Raw genomic sequence first — 22,328 nt, forward strand, 5'->3', positions numbered from 1 at the left:
AGATTTCTTCCCCAAAATAATTCACAAATGAGTATTAGTGAATTCAGAAAGCAAAAGAAGGAAGAAAAGGAAAAAAGAGCAGTGAAAGGATTTTTTTCTTCTTTTCTCTCTCTCTCTCTCTTTCTTTTTTGAATTAGTTAGGAGGAGAGAAAAAGGAGAGTGGAGGGAAGAGGGAGAGAGATACAAGTTCCTCTCACAATGGATAGGACCCCCAGTCACTTATCAATGGAAAAAACAAGTTAATTTTGGTCAACCTGAAGGAGGAGGAGTGAAAAGGGACACATGTATATAATAATAGTAATGATAAAATAAAATAGAGTTAAAAAACCCTAACAGACAGTCTGCTGGACCACTCCAGATTGACTGCAGGCAGCCTGAGCAAAGATAGCCAGTTATAAGAAGTATCCAAAAAAAAAAAAAAAAAAAAAAACCCCACAAAAACCTCCAGGTAGTCTTTCCCAGGCAGGCCTGAGGTTCTGATTGGTTAGGTATTTTGTCACTCAAATAGAGCTCCAGCCACCTAAAAAAGAAAAAAAAAAAAAGGGAGTTGGGTGGTGGCACAGTGGGTGAAACGCATGTGGTGCATGTGGCAAGAATCGAAAGGACTTAGTGATTTCGGTTTGGGCCCCTGGCTCCACACCTGCAGGGGGGGTCGCTTTATGGGCGGTGAAGCAGGTCTGCAGGTGTCTTTCTTTCTCTCCCCCTCCTCTAGCTATGTCTCTCTGTCCTATCCAATGACAGCAACAACAGCAATACTAATAAAAAACACAACAATGATAAAACAACAAGGGCAACAAAAGGGGGAAAAAATGGTCTCCAGGAGCAATAGATTCATGGTGTAGGCACTGAGCCTGGGAAATAACCCTGGAGGAAAAATAAATAAATAAATAAATAAACAAATAATAAAAAAAAAAAGAAGGAAAAGAAAAAGGCTTGGAATGACACCCCCAGTGAGCCAGGAATCTTGGTAGAGAAAATAGCTTAGCAGGAGGCCTGCTAGGAGCTATCCAGCCCCTGGTGGCTGGCTCTGGGGTGGGAGGAGTGGCGAGTTCAGAAATAAGCCATGGATTTTCCTTTCTTTGTCCTTTTGGCCTCTGTTTGACAGCCTAAGAGTGGGTTATAGGACTCCTTTTTGGTGTCCCCTTGACCACCTCTTATTGATGGACCAGTATCCTACCCTATCCAGAGAATCCCAGATTACAAGCTGCTTCTTTTTGGAGCTCAAGCTGGCTGTTGTTTCCAAGTCGCCATCTTGGCTTCCCCCCCCCCCATGATTATTTTAAGTGAGGGTAACTTCCTTTGGGGGAAGGCAGAGAGAATTTTTGTAGATGATGTCACTATTGCTGACCAGAAAGGTACAGTTTTGACCAGAAAGGTACAGTTTTCACTATTAAGGTTTGGTGGGGATTAGAATAAATATTTGGGTTTTTTCTCCCCCCCCTTTTTTTTTTGAAAATTGATCAACTGACTTTTATGAAAGAGAGAGAATCCAGAAGACTGTTCAGCTCTGACTTACTGTGGAAGGTTTGAAACTAGGCCCTTAGGCACGAAAGTTCTGTGCTCTAATGCACTGAACTATCTCCCAATACTTCCTCCCTTCCCCGTTCCTCCCTCTTCCTTTCTAACTGCAACCATCTCAGATGTATGTTTTCCAAGCTAAGGTCGTACATGTTCCTATTTCAGATGTGGTCAAGGGACTATTTAGTTTTAGGCTAAATAGTTTTTTCCTTTGACCCCCTCCCTATCTGAGGCACATCATTACTGACTCACACAGCACCTCCTCATGGAGGCTTCAGAGACCCTCCATCAAGGTGCAAAACACATTGCTAGACGTCCTGTTTTTGGATTCCTGTATTTCCTCATTTTCTGTTTGCTTTCTTGCTTCTGTGCCTTTGTCCAAGTTATTAATCATGCCCAAGATAAAAAAAGGAGGGGCCAACAAAAAGAGCTCACTTTGGGAGACGGGCGGTAGCTCAGTGGGTAAAGTGCAGGTGGCGCAAAGTGCAAGGACCAGAGTAAGGATCCCAGTTCGATCCTCCGGCTCCCCACCTGCAGGGGAGTCGCATCACAGGCAGTGAAGCAGGTCTGCAGGTGTCTGTCTTTCTCTCCCCCTCTCTGTCTGCCCCTCCTCTCTCCATTTCTCTCTGTGCAGCAACAACAACAATAATAACTACAACAATAAAAACAACAAGGGCAACAAGAGGAAATAAATAAACATGAAACAAAAAAAAAAACAGGTCACTTGGATAGTGTGCGGCTTTGCCATGTGCACGACACAAGCTGGAGCTTGGCCTCCACTGTGTTATAGAGAACTTTGGTGCTATGCATGCACTCTCTCCATCGCTCTCTCCTTTTCCCCCTCCCCTTCCCCCTTCCCATTTCCTTCTTTCTCTCTGCCTCCCTTTAAAAATAAATATAAAAGGGAGTCGGGCTGTAGCGCAGCGGGTTAAGCGCAGGTGGCGCAAAGCACAAGGACCGGCATAAGGATCCCGGTTCGAACCCCAGCTCCCCACCTGCAGGGGAATCGCTTCACAGGCGGTGAGGCAGGTCTGCAGGTGTCTATCTCTCCTCCTCTTTGTCTTCCCCTCCTCTCTCCATTTCTCTCTGTCCTATCCAACAACGACAACAATAATAATAACTACAACAATAAAACAAGGGCAACAAAAGGGAATAAATAAATAAATAAATAAAAATAAAATAAATATTAAAAAAATTAAAAAATAGGGGGCTAGGCGGTAGCACAGAGGGTTAAGCGCACTTGGTGCGAAGCTCAAGGGCCCGCGCAAGGATCCGGGTTCAAGCCCCCAGCTCCCCACCTGTAGGGAAGTCGCTTCACAGGTGGTGAAGCAGGTCTGCAGGTGTCTGTCTTTCTCTTCCCCTCTCTGTCTCCCCCTCCTCTATTTCTCTCTGTCCTGGCCAACAAGAACAACAGCGGCAGCAAAATAGAAAGAATAGCCTCCAGGAGCAGTGGATTCTTTGTGCAGGCAGGAACCCAAGTGATAACCCTGGAGGCAAAATAAATAAATAAATATAAAAGTAAATAAATAATACAAAATTAAAAGTTGGTTGATAATGGAGTTTTTCAAGTCAGGCCCACACCCCAAGCTTCATAATCTAGTCATTGAATTATGATTTTCAACTTCTCCCAAAAGTGTGATTTTTTTTTTTTTTTTGGTTCCAGGGCTGCTGGAGCTCAGAGCCCGCACCACATATGAATCCACTGCTCCTGTGGCCAATCTTTCCATTGTTGTTGCTGTTGGGTAGGACAGAGAGAAATTGAGAGAGGTGGAGAAGACAGACACCTGCAGACCTGTTTCATCACTTCTGAGGCAGCCCCCTTGCTGGTGGGGAGCTGGGGGCTCAAACCCAGATCCTTGCACTTTGCACGTTGTGTACTCAACCTCGTGCACTACTGTTGTATGCTTTACATTGGGTTGTTCTAGCTCTCCCCCTGCCAAGAAAATTTGGATCAGTCCTGCTAGTTTTGCGGCCTGCTTGGCCCTGCCCCAAGGAACCCCAAGAGGGTTCCAGAGTTCCAGAGTTCGAGAGTTAGAGAGTGCTTGGTGCCACTGCGGGGGAAAGAGGCAGCAGAGTTCTGTTTGGTGATTAGTTTGTCTTAGTTTATAAATCGTTGTTCCTGAATAAAGAAATATAGCTTCCCTGCCCAGCCATACGTCTTTGGTCATCTCTGTTACCCGCCCGTGAAGCTAGCCCGGCCAGCTAAAGCCTCCGAATTTTAACAACACACTACCACGCCCCACCCCCTTCCAAACTGTTACCTTAAACCAATCAAGCTGGAGTTCTCAAGTCAGCAAAGTGAGGTCAACTATTTGACAGACCTCCTTCTCCTGAGGGAAGGTGGCTTTACCTGGAACATACATTTTCTTTTGTTAGTGAGCTTTGTTTCCTTCAGGCTCTTGCAGGTCTTTCTGCTTGCAGACCAAATGTCGTCTGATGCAGGACTCACTTAGTATTGTCAGTGAACTCTCTCCATTTGTGGAATCTGCACATGCTTGTTTGTTTTTGACGGAGACAGAGATGGAGAGAGACAGAGACCATAGTGCCAAATCTCCTCTCAATGTGGTGAGGCCGGGCTTGAACCCGGGAGGCACAATATCAGAGTAGCATAGTGTCCAAGTGAGTTATTTCACCAGCCCAGGTATTGTTTTTCTTTTCTTTACTGGGGGATCAATGCATTAAAGTACAGTTGTTGACCCCTGAGGTTAATCTGTCATCTCCCTGTGACAGGTGTCTGCAAACCACTCATACCCACCCCCACTTCAGGTCTTTTCCCAAAATCATGCACCAGGACCTCAGATCTCCCCAGCCTGCTTCTCCTCCCCCCGCCCCCACTTCCCTAAGGTCCTTTGCTTTGGTACACAGAATTTTTATTTATTTTCCCTTTTGTTGCCCTTGTTGTCTTTTATTGTTGTTGTTGTTATTGATGTCGTTGTTGTTGGATAGGACAGAGAGAAATGGAGAGAGGAGGGGAAGACAGAACGGGAGAGAGAGATAGACACCTGCAGACCTGCTTCACCGCCTGTGAAGTGACTCCCCTCAGGTGGGGAGCCGGGGGCTCAAACCCAGGTCCTTAAGTTGGTCCTTGTGCTTTGCGCCACGTGCGCTTAACCTGCTGCACTGCCGCCCAACTCCCTCAGAATTTTTATTTTTAACACTCTTGGAAATGGTTTCTATCTTCTTTCCACTGATGGTAATTTTACTTCACGTGAAGGTTACCTTTTCTTGCTAAAAACACCCACAATTTCCTCAACTTGTGCTCCCCCCGGGATCTCATCTAATTTTCTTCTGTGGTATAGCCAACCATTCACACAGCTCTCTTTCCAACTAGAGCAGGAATTTAGCATGGGCAGGAGTCTTGCGCTGTTTATTGTGCATTCCCAACACCCGACAGATGGCTTGATAGATGGGGCACTTGATAAACATTTGTTTTAAATAGATGTTTGTGACCTGACCGGTCTTTCCTCCAGTTTCAAAATGGAGTGCCTCTGGCTGAGCAAAGCTCACTTTGTCAGTGAAGTTGAGGTCAGAGAAAGAATTAGAAAGTCACCTGGCGGTGGCGTAAGGATCCGGGTTCCAGACCCCGGCTCCCCACCTGCACGGGAGTCGCTTCACAGGCAGTGAAGCAGGTCTGCAGGTGTCTGTCTTTTTCTTCCCCTCTCTGTCTTCCTCTCCACTCTCCATTTCTCTCTGTCCTATCTAACAACAACGACATCAATAATAACAACAATAACTACAACAACAATAAAAACAATAAAACAACAATAATAAAATAACAATAAATACAGTAATACAATAATACAACAATAATAAAAAACAATAAAACAACAACAACAATAAAAAACAAGGGCAACAAAAGGTAAAATAAATAAATACATAAATAAAAATAAAAAAATAAAAGAAAAAGAAATCACCTGGTGTAACAAAGTTACTTGTGGACCTTTTTATTTTTAAACAGAAAGAAGTAAATCCCCTGCCTTTTTTTTATTTTAGATTTTTAAATTTTATCATCTTTATTTATTTATTACTGGATAGAGACAGCCAGAAATCGAGATGAAAGGGGGTGATAGAGAGAGAGAGAGACAGAGAGACACCTACAACTCTGCTTCACCTCTCACAAAGCTTTCCCCCTGTATGTGGGGGCCGGGAGCTTGAACCTGGGTCCTTGTGCACTGTGACATGTGTGCTCAACCAGGTGCGCCGCCGCCCGGCCCCAATCCTCTGCCTGCCTTACATTGTTTATGCTTTTCCTTTTGCGCTGCCTTCTTCCTGTCAGGTAGCTTTCAGTCTGTTATCAGTGTCCACTGGGTTATATTCTTCTGCTCATTCATCGATTTCACTTCTTTCTACTCTACACATCTAAGTAGTCGTTCACTACTTGTCCTCCTGAGTGTTCCTTTCCTTTCTTTTTGAGTCATTCTTTTGAGCTCTTTCCTTTTTTTTTTTTTTTTTTTTACCAGAGAGCTGTTCACTTCTGGTTTATGGTGGTGCAGGCGATGGAACCTGGGACTTCTCCTGCCTCAGGCATGAGAGTCACTTTGCATAACTATTATGCCATCTACCCCCACCTGAGCTCTTTCCATTTTGGCAAAATCTTATCTTTTCATAGTTGAATAAAATTTCAGTGTGTGTCTTTATATATAACCATACATGTTCTGAATGATTTTACCACTTCTGACTGATTCTTTTTTTTTTTTTTTTTTTCTTTTTGCCTCTAGAGTTATTTGCTGGGGCTCAGTGCCTGCATTACAAATCCACTGCTCCTGGAGGCTATTTTTTTTTCCCTTTTGTTGCTCTTGTTGTTTATCATTGTTGTTGTCTTTGCTGGATAAGACAGAGATAAATCCAGAGAGGAGGGGGAGATAGGGAGAGAGAAAGATAGACACTTATAGACCTGCTTCACTGCTTGTGAAGTGACTCCCCTTGCAGGTGGGGAGCTGGGGGTTCAAACCTGGATTTAAAAAAATTATTTATTTATTGTTTTTTCCCTTTTGTTGAACTTGTTGTTTTATTGTTGTAGTTACTATTGATGTTGGATAGGTCAGAGAGAAATGGAGAGAGGAGGGGAAGACAGAGGGGGGAGAGAAAGACAGACACCTGCAGACCTGCTTCACCGCCTGTGAAGTGACTCCCCTGCAGGTGGGGAGCCAGGGGCTCCAACGGGGATCCTTACGCTGGTCCTTGTGCTTTGCGCCACCTGCGCTTAACCCTCTGCGCTAACGCCGGACTCCCTAGAACCACCATCCTCATGCCGGTCCTTGGACTTTGCACCATGTGAGCTTAACCCGTTGAGTTACCGCCCAACTCCCAAATTAAAATTTTTATATATATATTTTTATTTTCCCTTTTTGTTGCCCTTGCTGTTTAACATTGTTGTGGTTATTATTGTTGTTGCCGTTGTTGGACAGGACAGAGAGAAATGGAGAGAGGAGGGGAAGACAGAGAGGAGGAGAGAAAGACAGACACCTGCAGACCTGCTTCACCGCCTGTGAAGCGACTCCCCTGCAGGTGGGGAGCCGGGGGCTCTAATCACGATCCTTGTGCTGGTCCTTGAGCTTTGGGCCACCTGCGCTTAACCCGCTGCACCACCGCTTGACTCCCCCCAATTTTTTCCCCCCACAAGTATTTATTTAATCAAAGGGAGAGAGAAGAGAAAGCAGAACATCACTCCTTTCCCACCACTCCAGTCTCTGTGGGCTCCGCTGAATTCCCCGTTTTTTTTTTAACCTCTCTGCTGGCCCTTGTTTCCTCTCCCTATGAAGGGAAAACACTTCTCTTTCACTTGTCTGGGCTTTTTTTGTTTTCATGGACTATTAAATCTGAGGAGTAGATGATTCAGATGCCTTTCACTTCACAATTCTACTTGGGGACCTTCTAGGTTTATGTAGTTGTTTGAGAGGAAAAGAGTGAGAGGAGAGAGAGAGAGAGAGAGAGAGAGAGAGATTGAGAGAGGAGTAAATACCAGAGAACTGTGGTGTATTGCCCCAAAGTAAAAGACTCTGGGGTTGTGGGGGGAGAGGAGTAAATACCAGAGAACTGTGGTGTATTGCACCAAAGTAAAAGACTCTGGGGTTGTGGAGAGAGAGGAGTAAATACCAGAGAACTGCGGTGTATTGCACCAAAGTAAAAGACGCTGGGGTTGTGGGGGGAGGGTTCAGGTCCTGGAACAGGATGGCAGAGGCGGACCTTGGTGGGGGGGGCAGTTAGAGTGTTACGTGGAAAACTGAGAAATGTTGCACGTGTCACGACCATACCACTCTGAACACACCCGATCTCGTTTGATCTTGAAATGTTACACATGTACCAACTACTGTATTTTCTGTCAACTGTGAACCATTAATTACCCCCCCCAAAGAGAAAAAAATAGAGAGGAAAGTATTAGAGGAGTGCTTCAGCACACGCAGTGCTGGAAATCAGACTAAGGCTGTGTCATGCATGCCAGTCCTTGCTCTACTCACAGAGGCACTTCACCCACTGGAGCCCTTTTGATAAACAAAGTTGCCTAAGTCTTGCGTTCTGAGATCCTCAGATAATTGGTCTGGAATGGGAGATAGGCATCTATGTAATTTTGGAGTTATTAAGATTATTGGGGCTCGAACCCCAGTCCTTGCATGGGTCCTTGCAGTTAGTACTCCGTATGCTTAACCAGGTGTGCCACTGCCTGGGCTCCTCCTTTTTCTTAAAAAATTATTTTTTTAATTATCTTTATTAATTTACTGGGTAGAGACAGTCAGAAAGTGAGAGGGAAGAAGAGAGACCTGCAGCCCTGCTTCCCCACTCACAAAGCTTCTCCCCTGTAGGTGGTGACCAGGGGCTTGAACCCGGGTCCTTGTGCACTGTAACATGTGCGCTCAACCAGGTGTGCCACCACCCGTCCCATGCCTCATTTTCCTTCCTTCCTTCCTTCCTTCCTTCCTTCCTTCCTTCCTTCCTTCCTTCCTTCCTTTCATTCTTTCTTCCTCTCTCTCTTTGACAAAGAATAAGAAACAGAGAAGGAGAGAGACTCAGAGATAGAGAGGAGAAAAACCTGCAACACTGCCCCCTCCCATTCGTGAAGCTTCCCGCCCTCCTCCCCCCACAGGTGGGGACTTGAACCCATCACCTTTGAATATGATTATGCATGTGCTCTGCAGGTGTGCCACCACTTTGCCCCTTGCCTTTGAAGGTATTGGTCAGTATAATAACTTTAGAAGGTCTAGTTGGCAGGGGGAGACTATACAGATAGAGATGAGAACTAGGGAGGTCTCTACTTTTTTGGCTGATTGAGATTATATATAACACCTTTGAACATCTGTGATAACTACTGTCACAAAGGCAAGAGTCTTAGTAGCACAATATGAATACGAAGTAACCTCAAATATTAGATTAAGAAGTTTATAGTAAATTTCCAGACAATGGAGAGCTTCTATTTTCTTTCTTTTTTTCTTTCTGTCTTTGTTTCTTTCTGAATACTTTCTAAATATTTATTTATTCCCTTTTGTTTCCCTTGTTTTATTGTTGTAGTTATTGTTGTTGTTATTGATGTCATTGTTGTTGGATAGGACAGAGAGAAATGGAGAGAGAACAGAAAGGGGGGAGAGAAATATAGACATCTGCAGACCTGCTTCACCACTTGTGAAGCGACTCCCTTGCGGGTGGGGAGCCCAGAGCTCGAACCTGGATCCTTATGCAGGTCCTTGCACTTTGTGCCATGTGCACTTAACCCGCTGCCCTACTGCCCTTCCCTGAAATAACTTGCTAGGATACCTGAGTCAAATGAACAAATATATGTGACTTCAAAACTTGAATATGAACCCTCACTTCAACCCCAGCTTACTTTTTGCACATTCATTTTTTTTTTTTTAATAATTGACTTAAAAAGAAGATGGTAATGAGAGCAAGACCAGAGCACTGTTCAGCTCTAGCCAATGGAGATTGAACCTAGGCTTTATAGGGCCTCAGGCTTGTAAATCTGTCGCCTGATTGCTGAGCAAATACCCCTTATAGATAGACAGAGAGAGAAAGAGAGAGAGAGAGACGTGGGGGTGGGGAGGGGGAGAATTGTAGCACTGAGGCTTCTCTCACCTGGTGAAGGCCAGGTTCCAACTTGGGTCCTATACATGACAAAACAGCGTATTGTCCAAGGAAGATATTTTGCTGGCTGACTTTCAGTTTCATCTACTGCTCCTGCTTTAAATAAAAAGACATTGTTAGGGGCTGGGCAATGATTCACCCAGTAGACTGCAGACATTACCATGGCCAAAGACCAAGGCCTTAAGCTACAGGGGCCTCTTCTCTTCTCTTTTTCTCTCCTCTTTCCCCCCTCCTTTCCATTCAATTTTTCTCTCAAAAACAAACAAACAAACAACCACCTTGTTGAATTATACGAAGCTCTATAAATCATTTTTAACCCTTTCTGAAAAAAGGCTGAATTATAAATAAAGAATTGATCATTTCCTATTCTTTTTAAAATTTCCTATTCAACTAACTTTTGATGAAAATCATTTGAAATGTCCCTTGTCAAGGTGGATGAGGCACTTCAGAAAATCAACATTCCAGGGGTCACTTTTTGGCACACTGCTGATCTCCACGTTTGAAGACATAGTTGACATTATGCTTAGCATTTGAATATACTGTATGTTGGTAACTGATTATTTTTTGTACTGAAAGTTTGAATTCTGTTCTCAAAAGTACTTAAAAGAGGCTAACTTAAAATTACCTAGATTGTTGTTTCTGTGAGTTTTAAATTTCTTAAAAAAATTTTTTTTTTATTTATAAAAAGGAAACATTGACAAAACCATAGGATAAGAGAGGTACAACTCCACACAATTCCCACCACCACAACTCTGTATCCCATCCCCTCCCCTGATAGCTTTCCTATTCTTTAACCCTCTGGGAGCATGAACCCAAGGTCATTGTGGGATGCAGAAGGTGGAAGGTCTGGCTTCTGTCATTACTTCCCCACTGAACAGGGACCTTGACAGGTGGATCCATACTCCCAGCCTGTCTCACTCTTTCCCTAGTAGGCTCAGGCAAGAAAAAACAAAAAACAAACAAACAAAACACTAGTATAGCTACAGGCCCTTTGAAATACAACTAAAATATGCCTACTAGCTATCTACAAAATGGAGGACCCCCCAACGCTTCGCCTGCACTATTCCAGAGTTTTAAATTTCTATTGAAGTTTAAATAAAATAGCTAAGATTTACTGCCTCCCAGAACATTAGAAGATACAATCTTGTGATCCACAGCGGGGTAAAAAAAGATCACATAACTATAAAAACAAATTTAAAAGGGAATGAAATCCATTCTGTCAGTAAATACTTTGTAATACTTGGATTATATGGCTAGATCAGAAGAAAGATATAGGAAATCTGTATGTCTCCCTATATTCAATTACCTTATCATTTAAAATTTACATTTTTAAACATCTGAAAGCAAGATGGTCTTTAAGAATTTGCAAGTATTAAGAACATTTCCTCCATTAAGTTATCCCTGAGGACAGAGGTAGTAGCACAATGCTTATGCAAAAGACTGATTCCTGAGGTTCTGGGTTCTCAGGTTCGATCCCCAGCTGAGTAGTGCTTGTTAAGAAAATAATAAATAAGGACCAATGGGATGGATATTGTGTTGCTTTGCCATGTGCATGACCTGGGTTTGACCTGGCCCCCACTGTAATGGAGGAAGCTCTAGTGCTATGGTCTCTCTCTGCATGTTTGTTTGTTTTTTCTCCCTCTCTTTCTTTCCTTCTCTCTCTCTCTCTCTTCACTGCTCAGCTCTGTGGTGCAAGGGGTTGAACCTGAGACTTTAGAGCCGCAGTCACAAAAGTCTCTCTTTGCATAATCATGCCATCTTCCCCGTCCTATCCTATATCTGTTAGTAAAAACAAAAGCATATGTATATATAATAAACCTCTGTTTCATGGTAGTAAAGGTGGTTCAGCACGTAGATCACAGAACTTGTGGGGTCCTGGGTCTAATCCTCTGTAGCCCATATGACTGAGCTTACCTTACATGTATACTCTCTCATAAAATAGGTAAATATTTTATTAAAAGATCTGTTTAGAGATTGCCTCCGGGGCCATTTTACAAAGCTCCTACTAAGTCATTTCCCTTGGCTTCTGTCTATATTCTCCCCTTCCCCACCTGGGTTACTGTGGGGCTTCGTGTTTGAATAACTTTACCACACCCAGCAACAATGTTTTTCCCTTTTTTTCTTCCCTTTTGATAGCGAGCAAGAGACAGACAGAGAGGGAGGGAGAGGGAAAGAAGCAGAGAGAAGGAAAGACATGTGCAACAGTGCCCAGCCTTTCATGAAGCTTCCCCACATAGCTTGAACCTTAGTCTTCATGTGTGCTCTCTGCTGAGGAAGCCACCACCTGACCCCTCCGTGTATATTATTTTTTAAAATTTATTTATAAATGGAAATATTGACAAGACCATAGGATAAGAGGGGCACAACTCCACACAATTCCCACCACCACAACTTCATATCTCATCCTCTCTCTGGTAAGCTTTCCTATTCTTTATCCCTCTGGGAGCATGGACCCAGGATCATTATGGGGTGCAATGTTGGTATGCTTCTAGTTCTGCTTCTGGGAACCCTTCTGTTACATTGCTTGACGTTGTGGTCTATTTACATGGTCATTCTGTTACATTGGTTTGGTCTCACTCCCTCTGCCTCCAGGAGATTTTGGTTTCATCCTTGGCTTTTCCTGCTTCTTGCTTCTCCCCGCCCCTCTATCATACATACTTCCTGGGTTCCTGACTCTGCCACTGGAGGAGAAAAAGGCAGGACAGGATCGTGTTATGATTAGGTTGTTGGACTGCTTGCCTGCTGGTAAGTAAAGATTATAAACTGCATTCTCAGCTCAGCCATGAGTTTCTGGTCGGCTCTGTCTCCTGCCGGGGAAGCTAGCCCCGCATACTGGCGCCCTGAACTTTGATCGACAGTGCAGAAGGTGGAAGGTCTGGCTTCTGTGATTGCTTCCCCGCTGAACATGGGTATTGACAGGTGGATCCATCCTCCCAGCCTGTCTCTCTCTTTCCCTAGTGGGGCAGGGCTCTGGGGAGGCGGGGTTCCAGGACTGTGTATATTCTTAATATTTCTTCTGTTCTCCCCTAGCCCTTCATTCAGTGAACTAGGTGATCTAAGTTTCATCCATTTTTTTTTTTTGGCTCATTTATTTCTATAAACTTGATGATTTCTGAAAAAGTAAGGATTCTAGTCTCCAAAAACTAGTGACTTTCTACCAATAAAGACAGACAGGAAACTTGAGAAGGGAATTCAGGGAAAGGAGCTTAGATTCTCTTACCAGGATGAAAGCATTGCCTTCGGTGTGACTGCAGGAGGCAGGTGGGCACAGAGCTCAGATGCCTCTTCTGATGAACAAGTAACTGATGCACCAACTGGTTTGAAACATCAAGAAAAGTAAAAACCATTCAGCTTGATCTCACTATTTAAATGCTTTATTTGCTCTTACATCTGGTAAACTAGTAAGTGCAATTCCTAATAACCTAGATGGTATGGGGTGTTGCTAAACTTTTTTTTTAAATTTTTTATTTAAGAAAGGATTAATGAACAAAAACATAAGGTAGGAGGGGTACAACTCCACACAATTCCCACCACCCAATCTCCATAACCCACCCCCTCCCATGATAGCTTTCCCATTCTCTAGCCCTCTGGGAGCATGGACCCAGGGTCGTTGAGGGTTGCAGAAGGTAGAAGGTCTGGCTTCTGTAATTGCTTCCCCGCTGAACATGGGCGTTGACTGGTCGGTCCATACTCCCAGTCTGCCTCTCTCTTTCCCTAGTAGGGTGTGACTCTGGGGAAGCTGAGCTCCAGGACATATTGGTGGGGTCTTCAATCCAGGGAAGCCTGGCCAGCATCCTGGTGGCATCTGGAACCTGGTGATTGAAAAGAGAGTTAACATATGAAGCCAAACATTTTGTTGAGCAATCATGGATCCCAAGCTTCGAATAGTGGAGAGGAAGTGTTAGGGAGGTACTCACTGCAAACTCTAGTGTACTTCTGCTTTCAGGTATATATTTTGCACTAGTTTATGGATACGTGTGAACATAAGCTCTCTCTCACAGAAACTGGTGTATATCTAGGTTATGGGACTTTGTTAGAAAGTGAACTACCTGAGATGAAATTAGAGTGTACTATAAAAGGAAAGGTCTCACCCGAGTAATAAAGCTGAAGGGTTGTCATTCCACACGTGAAGTCTCTGGACACAGTCTGAGGTGAAGCATGTTGAGGTGGCCATCGTTGCGTTGGTTAGGTTGTGATCGGCGGATGCAATGTTATTTGGTTTGGATTGGGAGCTGCATACGGGAAAGTGGGCCCTATCCAAGGGTTCCAGGACTGGGGGAAGTAGGGGCTCTATAGTGGAGATATGAGGTTCCTGCTGTCTTAGGGTTCAAAAAGACAATTGATTGCTAAACTTTAAAAAATTAATTAATTAATTAATAAAAACGAAACATTGAGTAAACCACAGGATAAGAGGGGTACAGCTCCACATAGTTCCCACCACCAGAACTCCGTGTCCCATCCCCTCCCCTGATAGCTTTCCTATTCTTTATCCCTCTGGGAGTATGGACCCAAGGTCATTGTGGGATGCAGAAGGTGGAAGTTCTGGCTTCTGTAATTGTTTCCCTGCTGAACATGGACGTTGACAGGTCGATCAATACTCCCAGCCTGTCTCTCTCTTTCCCTAGTAGGGTGGGGCTCTGGGGAAGTGGAGCTCCAGGACACATTGGTGGGGTTGTCTGTCCAGGGAAGTCTCGTCAGCATCCTGCTAGCATCTGGAACCTGGTGGCTGAAAAGATAGTTAACATACAAGGCCAAACAAATTGTTGATCAATCATGAACTTAAAGGCTGGAATAGTGCAGATGAAGAGTTAGGGAGTACTCCATTTTGTAGATAGCTAGTAGGCATATTTTAGTTATATTCCAAAGGGCTTGTGGCTATACTAGTTTTTTGGTTTTTTTTTTTTTTCTGAGCCTGAAATCTGATATGCAGGTGGATCCAAGTTATTGTCTGGGGGAGATGATGTGCTAAATAATGTGATTATAGCAATAACTATCTATTGCCTTCTTAACCATAAGACAGCAGGAACCTCCCACTTCCTCTATAGAGCCTGTATTTCCCCCAGACCTGGAACCTCTAGGGTGGGGCTCACTTTCCTGCATGCTTCTCTCAATTCATACCAAATGATATTGCATCTGCTGATCCCAACCTAATCGACAGAATGAGCTGATAAACTTTTTATATTATTTTATGCAAAAAAATGTGTCATGACTTTTTTAGTAACTCAATAAATGATAAACTGATGGAATGGTTGTTGCATGTAGTGAACTCTCAGTGCTTCTTGGGGAATCTCTGCCTTCTTCCCTATGCTCAATATTCTGCCTAAACTTTACTAGAGGTTCGTGTTAGACTTACCTCTGCCTCTATTTTCAGGGATAAGTATCTCTCTGCTTGAAAAATCAGGGCACTTGCTTCCAATGTTCAGATAACTTCTCTCCTTTCTTTTCTTTTTTTTTTTCTTAAAGGCACAAATCCTGCCATTCTTTTTTTAACACTTTTAAAAATATTTATTTATTTATCCCCTTTTATTGCCCTTGTTGTTTTAATTGTTGTAGTTATTATTGTCATTGTTGGATAGGACAGAGAGAAATGGAGAGAGAAGGGGAAGACAGAGAAGGGAGAGAAAGACAGACACCTGCAGACCTGTTTCACCGCCTGTGAAGCGACTCCCCCACAGATGGGGAGCTGGGGGCTTGAACCAGGATCCTTATCCCGGTCCTTGCACTTTGAGCCACATGCGCTTAACCTGCTGTGCTAACCACCGGACTCCCAGCTCTTCTCATTTCTATGACGTCTCAGAGAGTGACGGTGTCTGTAGCTCTCCTGCATTATGGGCATTATGGGATAGATTTTTGTCCAAGTCTATGTATTTGAAATTATGCTGATTAGTTAAGGACCTTTTTTTTTTTCTTATAACTATGTCCAAGGGGAACAAAAGGGCTCGAACCTGGGCTATGTGTGACAAGGCATGAGCCCTATCTGGTGAGTTATCTCTCAGCCTCTGTCTGACCTTTTTGAGTTTGTATTATGTTTCCATTTGTACCAGTAGAAAATTGAAATCAAATTGAATATAAAATGTCAAATCAGGAAAGCTATTAAGTGAAGTCTAGCTATAAAAACAAGTGGATAATTTAATTCGCTTTGTACTTATGGAAACAAGTGCATTGGCCTATATCAGAGTTAATGCTGTTAAACTCTGGAAACATGTGCCAACCCCCTTTGTTCTAGATATATGTTTATGCTTCGTAGACTTTTGATAATTTGTATTTTTGTGAATTTCTGTCTATTGACTAAGAATATAATTGCCAGTAGCCTGATATGTGGCATAAAACTAGAGAGTAGGCATCAGAGAAGCAATTACAGAAGCCAGAGCTTCTACCTTCTGCACCCCATAAAGAATTTTGGTCCAAAGAATAGGGAAGCTTCGGAGACAGGTGGGAGCACACCTGGTTGAGCACATATGTTACAATGCAAAAAGACTTGGGTTCGATCCCCGAACCTCCACCTGTAGGGGGAAAGCTTTTCGAGCAGTGAAGCAGATTTTCAGATGCCTCTCTGTCTCTCTCCCTTTTTGTTACCTCCCTCCCCTTTCAATTTCTGGCTGTCTCTATCCAGTAAATAAATAAAGATAATAAACAAATTAAGAAGAAAAAATAGGGAAGCTTCCAATGAAGGGAATGGGATACGGAACTCTGGTGGTGGGAACTGTGTGGAATCATACCCCCTCTTATCCTACAATCTAATTAATCATTATTAAATCACTAATCAAAAATAAAAGAGAACAGAACTTACAAGCATGAGATCCTAAGCTCTATCCTGGGTATGCCTTGGTCTTTTTCTCTTGTGAGTCTTTTTTTTCTTAAGAATCTATTTACTGGGGAATAATCAAAATCCAGTGTTTCTTTCTGGTTTATATGTCAGAACTAGTGGGTATCCATGTGAGAGGTGGAAAGAGGGGTGTGGGAGAGAGATCCAAATTGCTATGTCGGTTTCCTGAGGTATAACAGTTCCTAGAACGTGGCCATCACGTTAGTACACTGTCCTTGGAGGCCTCTCTGCACACTTTAGCAGCTACTCACCACGGGCTACCTGGAGTCCCTCCTGCCACTAGCTGTTCACATTCTCTGTGAAGACTGTCTGTCTGCCTCTTGGTCTGCAAGGTCAGGAATTGACAGTTATTGTTCAAGCGGCAGTTATGAACATGATATGGCTTTTTTTCTTCATAAGATAAAGCCAAAATCCTTTTGCCTGTTGCTAACTCCTGTGAATCTTTTGAAGTCCTCCATGGAACAATGACCACCATATATACATATACATACATATATATATATTCACTAGGCATGTGTCTTTATAGCCATACAGTGAAATGAGCAATTGTGTGGAAACTTCAGGGGATAAGGAGAGACTACAGTGAATTCCTTTCTGAATCTTTCAGAGATTCTTAAAGTTAGAGCGTTTGTTTCAAAAGCTGACTTCTGGGTCTTTACAATGGTGAGGGGAAAAGATTGTAAACACCTAAAAGCTCTAACACCCACTTTAAGATACTTGCAGAATCTCACTGTTGGAAAATAATGGATCTTTATCATGATGAAGAAAGCATCTGAAAATAAAGTTGCTTGGCAATTTTGAGGTACTCTCCAGCCTCCCCCCCCAAAAAAAAAACCTACTTAATTGAATTTTAAATGATTTTCTATTTGTGTTTAAAAAGTATGCATTCCTACCCAATCTGACAACTTAAGTATTGGGCCCTAGCTAGAGCAAAGAAGCACTGAGCCAGTGCTTCTGAAATAAGAGCAATTGAAACTGCCATCCCTAACCACTGCCATCTCATCTGGCCAGACTGGATTAACAGTGACGCTTGTCTCCAGCGAGATGAGGGAGTCACCTCACATGGGGAAGCCATCATTTAAAATAACCCAGCAAGCAGAGAGTAAAACCAGGGTACGATCTCATTGTCCAGCCCATAAATAGAATGGAGAATCCTGTGGCGGTGTTAGGGACAACACTTGGATACATTGAAGAAAAGATCTTACAGGTATTAAATGTGACTCTAGTTTCTTTTCTTAAATTTTATTTATTTATTTCTGGATAGAGACAGAGAGAAATTGAGAAGGGAGGGGAAGATAGAGAGAAAGAGAGATAAAGAGACCCCTGCAGTTAGCTCATGACACTTTCCCCCTGAAGGTGGGGGCCAGGGGCTTGAACCTGGGTCCTTACACACTATATTGTGTGTGCTTAACCAGGTACACCACCACTGGGCCCCCTCTAGTTTCTTTTCTCTCACTTTAGACTAACTCAAGGCACCACACACCTGCCCCTCTATCACCTGCGGTCACTGAGCCGCTGTTCTGGTTATTACCTGCTCTTCCTGTACATGTGGCTCCATTATCTTGTGCTGTTGCCTGACTTTGGTTCTGCTTCAGACCCTCTGGAATTGGTGTTTGAACATAGTTTCTGCTTCTTTAGACTCTGGGTTTTCCCAACAGATTCTAATTTGGTTTGGTTGGTTCTTCTGGCAGTCTATGTTCCGGGTTATTTTAGTTTTTGCCCTTCTGAAGTTGATTTCCGGTGTAGTCGAGTTGGCTGACTGACTCGGAGGAAAATATGAGAACATGGAGGAGGGGGCAAAGCAGGAGGGTGTATGAACAATTTGTATAATCATTAAAATGAGAAAGAAAGAACTCGGAATAGTTACAAAGGTAGTTGTGGGAGAGGTATCGTAATGTTTATGCAAAAAAAAAAAAAAAATTCTCATGCCTGAAGCTTCCAGGTTCAAGCCCCAGCCCCACCATAAGCCAGTGCTGTAGGGTGGGGTGGGGTGGTGGTGGTGGGGCACTGAGGATAGTAAAGAAACTGAAGCGTTTCTCAGTAACCATCCTGAGGTGAGATCTAAATAGTTAATTAGGTATTTACTTTCCTGACAGGAATTTTAACTCAGCTCTCAGATTTTGCTGCCACCTGGTGCTAGAATGTTCCTGAGAGTGATGACACAACAGTTTGACAAACTCCAGGACATAGAATTAGATTCAGAGATAACACAAATGATGATGCTTGATATTCAACATAGTAAATAAAAGATATGCCATCTTAAAGGCAACTGTATCACATATTAATCACCTATTGTAGCAGACTTATAGTAAGTCGTAGGAGTAGCTCACTGTATGAACTACTGAACACTGAAATACCATCATCTCTTAAAAGTGTAGTCCTTACTTGAACGTTCACTTCTGAATATGACAGAATTCACATAATCAACAAATATCTTCTTTTACTTATTTATTATTGGACAGAGACAGAGAAATTGAGAGAGGAAAGGCAGAGAGGGAGAGACAGAGAGACGATCTGCTTCACCACTCATGAAGCTGTCCCTCTGAAGATTGGGATCAGGGGCTTGAACCTGGGCCCTTTTTTTTTTTAGTATTTTATTTAATGTTAAAACTTAAGTTAAGTTTTTGAGGGTTTGTTACACAATAATATTAACAGAAATCATACTGCTTTTTTTTTTTTTTGTCGGAGTATATTTCAGTCCTGAGTATTAGTGGTACTTGGGACTGAACCCGGGACCTCTTGGATATAAGTTCTCTGAGGAACTGCTGAACTATCTCCTCAGCCTAGAAACACTATTTTATTCAATGTATTCCTCACAAAACATGAGAAATCACCCCAAGATGGTTATAGATCCCAACTCCTCTCTAGAACACATGTCTTGTCAGCGTGTGGTATCTCCCTTAACTTGATATTGGGAAACTTTCATTGCTTCTGTTTTGAGGGTCTGACCATTTTTTTTTTGAGGCCCTACTGTTATTTTTCCAGACTGCTTCTACATTTCCCCCAGGAGATCTGAGATGCCTTTGCTCCTGGTCCACATCTTCCAGCCTCTATACTTGACTTTTTACCTCATAGTATGCCTCTGGGATTTACACCTGCTTGAGATGATTGCCAGTGGGATTTTAATTTATTCTGAATGACTTCAACCTACTCACAGCAGTGTGACCTCACTTGCCAAGTCCAAAAAGATCATTAGATCTGTGATGACCCAATATCAATACCATCTAGATAATTCAGGCTTCATCCTGAGATGAAGTTAAAATTTTTATTGAGACAGCACTGTGTGCCAAGCATCATGTAAAACTCTCTACAGAACTCTTGCAATACTCTCAATGACCGTATAGTGTAACAGGAATCATTTTCCAACCCCCCACCCCATTCTTAAATGAAGAAAATAAAGAGCAGTGAAGTTATATAATTTGTTCAAGGTAACAAAACCTGTAATAAAGGACTCAAAGGAAGCCTTAAACCAGAGCTCATACTTTATTCCCTTGTTTTATTAGTGATCTAATAATGATTTACAGAATGACAGGATAACTAACGGGTACAATTCCACACCGTCCCCACCACCAGAGTTCTGTGTCTCAACTTTCTCCACTGGCAACTGCAGTGGTTCTCCCAAGGTTATAGGTATGGGTTGACTATTATTTCTATAATTATCTACCTCTCTCTATATTTTCCCATTTTTTAGATGATCCCACCATCTCTGCCTAAGTCTCATCTACACCTACTACTACTTTTGAATGTCTTTCCTTTTCTCCTCTTCTCTCTCTGGGTCGGATTAGCTTCGCGGGCGGGAGACAGAGACGACCAGGAACTCATGGCTGAGCTGAGAACGCAGTTCAATCTTGATTCACGAGTTTGGATGCAGTCCAACAACCTAATCACAACACAATTCTGTCCTGTCTCTCTCCTACCTCCCTCCTCCTGCGGAAGCGTCAGAAACAAAGGAAGTACCTACCACAGGGGGCAGCGTGAAGGAAAAAAGCGGGAACTAGCTAGGACTAAACCAAATGTGTGTGTGTGGGGGGACCAAACCAATGTCCTGGAGGCAGGGGGGTGCCCAGCCAACAGTGGACATGTGAACCCAATGTGATGATAAAAACAGAAGGTCTCACAAGCAGAATCTAGAAGCATACCAACAGGTTGACTATTCTTTCTTTCTTTTTTTTTTTTAAATTTATTTCTTTATTGGGGAATTAATGTTTTACATTCAACAGTAAATACAATAGTTTGTACATGCATAACATTCCCCAGTTTCCCATTTAACAATAAAAAACCCCACTATGTCATTTATCATCCTTCATGGACCTGTATTCTCCCCACCCACCCATCGCAGAGTCTTTTACTTTGGTGCAATACACCAATTCCGTTTCAGGTTCTACTTGTGTTTTCTTTTCTGATCTTGTTTTTCAACTTCTGCCTGAGAGTGAGATCATCCCATATTCATCCTTCTGTTTCTGACTTATTTCACTCAACATGATTTTTTCAAGGTCCATCCAAGATCGGCTGAAAACGGTGAAGTCACCGTTTTTTACAGCTGAGTAGTATTCCATTGTGTATATATACCACAACTTGCTCAGCCACTCATCTGTTGTTGGACACCTGGGTTGCTTCCAGGTTTTGGCTATTACAAATTGTGCTGCCAAGAACATATGTGTACACAGATCTTTTTGAATGGGTGTGTTGGATTCCTTAGGATATATCCCCAGGAGAGGAATTGCAGGGTCATAGGGTAGGTCCATTTCTAGCCTTCTGAGAGTTCTCCAGACTGTTCTCCACAGAGGTTGGACCAATTGACATTCCCACCAGCAGTGCAGGAGGGTTCCTTTGACACACTCTCTCCAGCATTTGCTGCTGTTACCTTTTCTGATGTATGACATTCTCACAGGAGTGAAGTGATATCTCATTGTTGTCTTGATTTGCATTTCTCTGACAATCAGAGACTTGAAGCATTTTTTCATGTGTTTCTCAGCCTTTTGGATCTATTCTGTGGTGAATATTCTGTCCAAGTCCTCCCCCCCATTTTTGGATGGTGTTATTTGTTGTCGTTGTTGAGTCTGGCAAGCTCTTTATATATGTTGGTTATTAAACTCTTGTCTGATGTATGGCATGTAAAGATCTTCTCCCATTCTGTGAGGGGTCTCTTGGTTTGGGTAGTGGTTTCTTTTGCTGTGAAGAAGCTTTTTAATTTGATGTAGTCCCATAGGTTTATATTTGCTTTAGTCTTCTTTGTTATTGGATTCGTTTCATTGAAAATGTCTTTAAAATTTATGCGGAAAAGAGTTCTGCCAATATTTTCCTCTAAGTATTTGTTAGTTTGTGGTCTAACATCCAAGTCCTTGATCCACTTGGAATTTACTTTTGTATTTGGTGAAATACAGTGATTCAGTTTCATTCTTCTGCATGTTTCAACCCATTGTTTCCAACACCATTTGTTGAAGAGACTCTGCTTTCCCCATTGAATAGTCTGGGCCCCTTTGTCAAAGATTAGATGTCCATAGGTGTGGGGCCTCATTTCTGGGCTCTCAATTCTATTCCACTGGTCAGTGTGTCTATTCATGTTCCAGTATCAAGCAGTTTTGATGACAATGGCCCTATAATACAGTTTGAGATCTGGGAGTGTGATGCTTCTGGTTCTGTTCTTTTTTCTCAAGATTGTTTTTTGGCAATTCTAGGTCTTTTCTGGTTCCAGATAAACATTTGTAGCATTTGTTCTATTTTCCTAAAAAATGTGCTTGGGATTTTGATGGGGATAGCATTAAATTTGTAGATGGCTCTGGGTAATATATTCATTTTGATGATGTTAATTCTTCCAACCCATGAACATGGAATATCTTTCCACTTCTTTATGTCTTTTTCAATTTCTTTGAGTAGTGACTCATAATTTTCAGTATACAAGTCTTTCACT

Source organism: Erinaceus europaeus, chromosome 10 (genome assembly GCF_950295315.1).
Source record: "Erinaceus europaeus chromosome 10, mEriEur2.1, whole genome shotgun sequence".
Lineage (NCBI taxonomy): Eukaryota > Metazoa > Chordata > Mammalia > Eulipotyphla > Erinaceidae > Erinaceus > Erinaceus europaeus.